Source organism: Pinus tabuliformis, chromosome 5_1 (genome assembly GCF_031772625.1).
Source record: "Pinus tabuliformis cultivar Carrire ecotype Pingquan chromosome 5_1, CPIR1, whole genome shotgun sequence".
In the NCBI taxonomy this organism is placed as follows: Eukaryota; Viridiplantae; Streptophyta; class Pinopsida; order Pinales; family Pinaceae; genus Pinus; species Pinus tabuliformis.
This window is the reverse complement of record NC_142305.1, coordinates 203036621-203042760: the sequence shown is the minus strand read 5'-3', so window position 1 is coordinate 203042760 and position 6140 is coordinate 203036621. Positions and strand designations below refer to the sequence as shown.

General features: G+C 35.9%; 1 pseudogene; it reads left to right on the top strand.

The window, feature by feature from the left end:
* Window positions 1–3650: 3650 nt before the first annotated feature.
* Window positions 3651–6140, top strand: part of LOC149164101 (D-amino-acid transaminase, chloroplastic-like) — a 60563-nt pseudogene continuing 58073 nt past the window's right edge.

The following is a 6140-nucleotide window of genomic DNA, read 5'->3' as shown; positions in this document are numbered from 1 at the left end:
ATTTTACTCCAATAACTCACATATTTTATCCTAGAATTGTTCACTTAGGATATTCATCGTCATCAACTTTCTGTACACTTCGTTGAGTTCAATATATTTGGAAAATGTTGGCCAAGTGATGAATAGATTTGGAATTTCATACTGAATATCGAGATCGTATGATAATTATTCCAGAAAATCCTTTCCTGTCATACTCAGTCTTTTGGTTGTAACCTTTAAATTATCTCTTTCTTTGGTCATAATCTTCTCACTGTAATCTAACCACGTACTGAGCTTGTCATTAATCACTAAAAATTTTGGATGTCCTTTCTTGTAAAGAGGCTCTAGCTTGGCAAAGAATTTATGTATACATGTGTTCATAATTCGGCCATTCTCTTCAAGCTGTCTGATAAGATTTATTTTACTTAGTACTTTCCTGACTTCCAAAACTCTTTCATTTTTGTCTTCAATTTCCAACTCTTCTAATTCCTCATTGTTCTTGGAGTTGAGAAATTTGATAATCTTAGTGACTTCATTTCGTTTATCTCTGAGTTTCTTTCTGACCTTCTTGATGGCTTCATTGGACTATTCAATTAGTTCTTGTTGCTCATAAATAATTTGGATTGATGGCCAAATGTCTTCCATGTTTTCATTGATCCTTTTCCAGATATTTTCCTTTTCCTATGCCAATGTATTTCCCATGGCACAGTGTTTTTCCATTTTCTTAAATCTTTGGGACAGTGTCTCAGACTTTTGTGTTTCTGTCATGTAGGAATTTTCAAAGGTTGTACTCTGTTCCTGTAGAATCATTACCTCCAGCTTCATTTTATTTAGCTATTCTTCCTATATATATATCTTTTACATAGATTGAGCTAACTTAATTGATTCATCTACAACTGATATGGGAAGCTCGGTAGAAGATGATGTTCTTGTTGTCATGGTTGTTGTAGGGACACCTATTTGTAGTAGATATGCAGTGGGAACTGCATCAAGAGGAACAACTGCAATTTGTGAACTCTGTTCCTTTTCTTTTATTGGTTTTTCCATTTCTGCTTCCATTGCTTTGATTTGTGCACCTTTCTCCACTAGAAGCTTCAACATCTCTTCCTTTTGTAGCTCTGTCTCTCCAAGATCCTTGGCCTGGGGGTCTTTTGTCGCTGGTAGCTTCAATTGCTTATTTAAGGCTCCTCTGTCAACATTATTCTTTTTTATTATCTCCTCCATGGATTTCAAATTGTCTGGATCAAAGCTTGCTTTGATGACCATTTCATCAAAGTATTTGATTATGGTATCTTTGGCAAGTGAGGACATTTTCTCCAATTTGAGCTGACACTGCACATTATTTAAAGTAAGATGTAGTTTAGAGGCATTAATAGAACTGTGTGAATGTAGAATATATCATCTCTCAAGTCTGAATGTGCATATCTATTTGATGTAAAGGGTGGATATCCTTTGCCTCAAATTCAAAAGTGGTTTGTTTGAAATCCAGTGCTGGATTTGGTTGAGGGACGTAGGCTTTCAAGCATGCCATATGCGTCCTTCCCTTTTCTCTATCATATGCTAAGATGAGTCTATGCTGGATGGAGGAAGACTGCTTCCTAAACTGAGAAAATATATTGTCATGAATTGCCTCATTTCTCTGCTTAATATCATTTTATCTCTGAAAAATGTCCAACTGCCTCTGCTCTGTGGATGATTCTAGTGTTTGAAGTACAGTAGCTAGAATCTCTTTAGTAGCTAACGATGATGGGGACTCTGTGGTACCACTTTCCAACTTAGAAGTCTTCAAACCTAAGAGCACAATAGTGCCTTGTGCATCCTCGAGTGATGGGAAGTCTATTTTAGAGAGTTTTAATATTCTTAGTGTATATTTTGAATTCTTTGGGTGAGACATATGTGATTGATGGAGAATCATCCTCTCTTGATCTCTTATCTGTATTTTCTTTGGGTGTGGGAGTCTCTGAAGCTGTCCTGGAAATTACCTGCTCCTCGACCTCTTGCAATGCATATTCTACCCAAGTGTGTTGTTTCATATTTTTCTCTATTTTTGGCCTCTGAGTATGAACATAGGATGTGGCTTTCTATTCCACTCTTAAGTTGGAAATTTCCCCAAAGGGGTCATAAGACCATGTAAAACTCAAACATAAGTTCATTTCTTTTAGCAGGAGGTATGCTTCCTCTCTTGTTGCTCCACTATTGCAGATGAAGGGTTCTATTTGTATTTTGATCCAGAACTGAGACTTCTTCTTGGCTGCCAAGAAATGAATGTTATCAAAATGAATTATTTTCCTGATGTACTTCAAGGCAAATATTCTCATTAGCAATTATTTGGGCAATTTCTATGGTGCCAGCTCTAAACCATACACTCTAATTTACGTGAATGAATTGTAAAGGTACCAGTCCCCTATTTTGAAATGTTCACTGAGTTATAAAACCTTCTGAATGTATTCACTAATCCTTGGAATCTACTAGCCATTCAACAAACAAGTTGTTGGATATACAAAGTGATCTATGAAATCTGAGAAGTTGAATTCCTGTGATTGTTTTCTATTTAAGGAAGTCCATAAGACAATTGACTGAGGCTCTCTTTGTTGATCAATCTTCTTCACTATAAATGGAAACTTATCTGTTTGATGAACATAAACATATACCTAAGAATTGAACAATATATGAACATTCCTTGAGTTAAAAACTGGAGGAATTGTTCATGAATTACATTTTCTAGGAAGTGACCATAGTCAAAGGTGATTGATGGTCCTTCCCCTGAAGAAAGGGTGGATAGAAAGCCTATAATAGGCTCGTCTACCCATTCAATAGTAACCGAGAATGGATGACAAGATAGAGATAATCTCTCTTCTTCTTTAAGGGAACATAGAAGAGGGATATGGGGGATTTTTCTTAGGGAGTTGAGAGTCTTTTGGGAGGAAAATTTGAAAAATGGCAGCTCTCTGGGGGAAGGTAAATTTCTGGTAAACTTCTCTTAGAGATTCAAGCGATAAGTGGGAGAGGGAATCACAGTGGGGAATCTTCAGCATTTGATTTATGCTGTCAGCTGTGATGGTGAAGATAATTTCACCGTTTAGGGAAATAATTTCCCTCTTGCTCGAAAGGTAAGAGGCTTGGCATATTAGAAAGAATTTGGGAAAATGATAAGAATGGGGGACAAAAAATAGAGGAATTTGGATTGCAAAAGTTGTATCTCATTGGATTGATCAAGTAAATTAGCTCGAAACCAGCAGTGTAATTCGAAGAGGCCGAATTCATACTATATTTGGGCAATCTTGTAGTCTTTGTCTGCAATAGGAATATGGTCTAAGTCTACAAGGGGAGTGAACATATGATTGAATACAGGGTCAACTTTAGGTGCCATTGTAGTTGCATAATGGAGAGTGGAAGAATGTAACAACAAGAAATCGCAGTGTGTTCAATAATGGGTGGGAACTGAGAGTGGTAGACCTCTATAAATTTACCAAAGATAAGAAATGGAAATGCCACTATTAGATATGTGTGGAATAGAGGTATGAATGATGTTCATGAGGCAATGAGAGAAAAGGTGTGATTGCAAGTGAGAGTTTGATTTTTATTAGTTGCAAAAATACTTTACCATTGGATTAACTATCTTATTAGGGCATTAATTTCTGTAATGGACACGGAAAACAAAAAGAAAATTTATGGAGGGTGCAACGTTCGTAGACGTGAAAGTAGGGGATTTGTGGGCAAGTGGTGTGGGACCATTGGTTGGAGTGTTGGGAGTAACGACTTTGGTGAGATTAGAGTGGGAGCTACGATGGGATGTGGAGGCGAGACATGGCAGGAAGGTGGGTTGAGGTAGGATGGCGAAACTACTTTCGGAGGGGGGGAAGGCCATATCTGGTAAGTCTGGGGGGGGTTTGAAATCTCATGGTAGCAACATGTAGGGGGTGGTAAACTTATTTTCGGACCTCCCCCTATCGTTAAATGTTATAACTTCTGGGGGGTTCTAAAACATATTGTGGGTCATTGGAACAATGCAATGGGTGATCAGGGGTTCGTGAACAAGGTGGATTTTAACACCAGCTGGTCCCAAAATATGTTTCATGCACATCAATTATAACCCAAGGTCCAAAATTTTCTTATGAATCACATTAGACACTTATATAAAAAAAACCTGTATTTTCCTATCTTAATTCTTTTCGAAAGAAAATGAGGATGCATTTAAATGTGCAAACCCTGCTAATTTTTCATTCTAAAGAGATTAAAAATATTTATTTCAAACACTAAACAAATCTACTCAACTACAATAATCTAGATTATATAGTTGGATTAACTTTATTCACCTATTCTACCTATCTAATCTTAGCCAAGATTAAACTATTTGGCTAACTTATTTACTCTAACCTAATTAAGATAAATTGAAATTGGCTTGAACATGATTAAACTATATGTCTCAAGCAGAAAGAGATTGTGGCATTTTAAACAAGTTGTACACAATTTCATGAATTAATTCTTTACAAAGCCAACAAGCTAGTAGTGGCACTTAAGCTAACATCACTTTCATGTTTATTCATTTTTTTGGGGTTCATTTATCATTTATTTTCTTTTTTCCTTTTTTCTATTTTTTCTATTTATACCCTCTTTTCAATTTTTATTTTCATTTTTCCATCTTCTTTTGGAAATCATTTGCACAAATCTATGTTATTTAGAATCTCAAATACTAAAAGAAATTATTCAATGATCAATTGATCTTAAAAATTATAGGACTCTAACACATCACTGTTGTAATACTCCCCTCAAATTGAAAAAATATGTCTAGGGCCTGCCAATACCCTAACAGGAAACCTAGCTCAACAAAATCCTTGTACAACATTGATTGTTGTGGTGTCACTATACAGTAACTAATTTTTCATATTTTGTGGACCAGCTCATACCATTACTTGTGGCCCCTCTAAATAGAAATCTTTTGGTACACTCATTATGTTTGGCTAAAATTTGGCTAACCCCTTTGATGGTCCCAATGGTCCCATGACAAACACCCGTAGCATTTCAGCAATGAGGAAGTACATAAAATAGTTGAGCCTTTCTTATAGTCAATTAGAAAAACAGAAACCAATATGTCTTCCCTCACATTTCACATATCCTTGATTTTCAAACCAATGGCCATTTTTCAGAAGATTTTCCATACAATGGTAGTTTATTATTTCTCTAGTGGTTTCTTTCAAACTTTTGAGCATGTAGGAATTTCCATTCTCTTGAAAACTAATGCAGAATTCCAAGAAATCCATGGTGATAGGTCCTAGTGTTCTTATCCATTCATAACCCAAATAAATAACACAACCTACCATTTCAATGGAAAACATGTGGCTTCCTTGTGAGGGAAGACATGTTGGTTTCCATTTTGCTAATTTAGGGAACAATTCCTTACAGGCAAGGAGGAATAGGTGAGAATAATACTAGGTGAAAAGTGGAAACATCTAATTGTAAATCCCGTGGTTAGGAGAAAAAAAACCACCACTAACCCCATTCATTTCTCCATCAATTGCTCCATTAATTGACTTCATTATATTTTGTATTTTATGTACTACAATATATCTGCATGTGTGGCATTCCTCTCTTCTAGTCTTCCTTCTATTTTTTAAATTCCACCTATATTACTTCAAGGAAAGCGAGAAATTGGTTACACTTGTTATCGTCATCTTATTTTCTTAAGTCTTCTCATCATTGTTTGTAAGAACATTTAAGATATTGGGAAAAATCTTGCCATCTCCTAGCAACAGTCTGATCTATTGTCAAATGATTAGCACAAGCTAATGTTCATCTATGATCCACTGAAGCTAATGTGAGTTGGGATGAGTTGAGGTTGGTAACTTGAGTTCCTTTTCCAATTGAAGCAAGAGAAGTTTAGTTTGGTTTGCATTATCAATGATCATATATGTTAGTTTGTGCTTGATTTCACAGTTTTGTGTACAAAGAGTTTCCTTGTTGCTAGAAAGGCTATCTTTGGGCATTAGCATCAGGTTTGGATCAATGTAGCTGGGATTGTTGACATAAACCTCCAAGTCTCCAACCTCTCAATAATGCTTAGAAAGGAAGTATTTTTCCTTTTAGAGCTCTTTGGCCTAAATGTTTGACATTCCTCATTGGAATGGGCAAGCTTCCTATGATAGGTGCCATATTTATTCTTC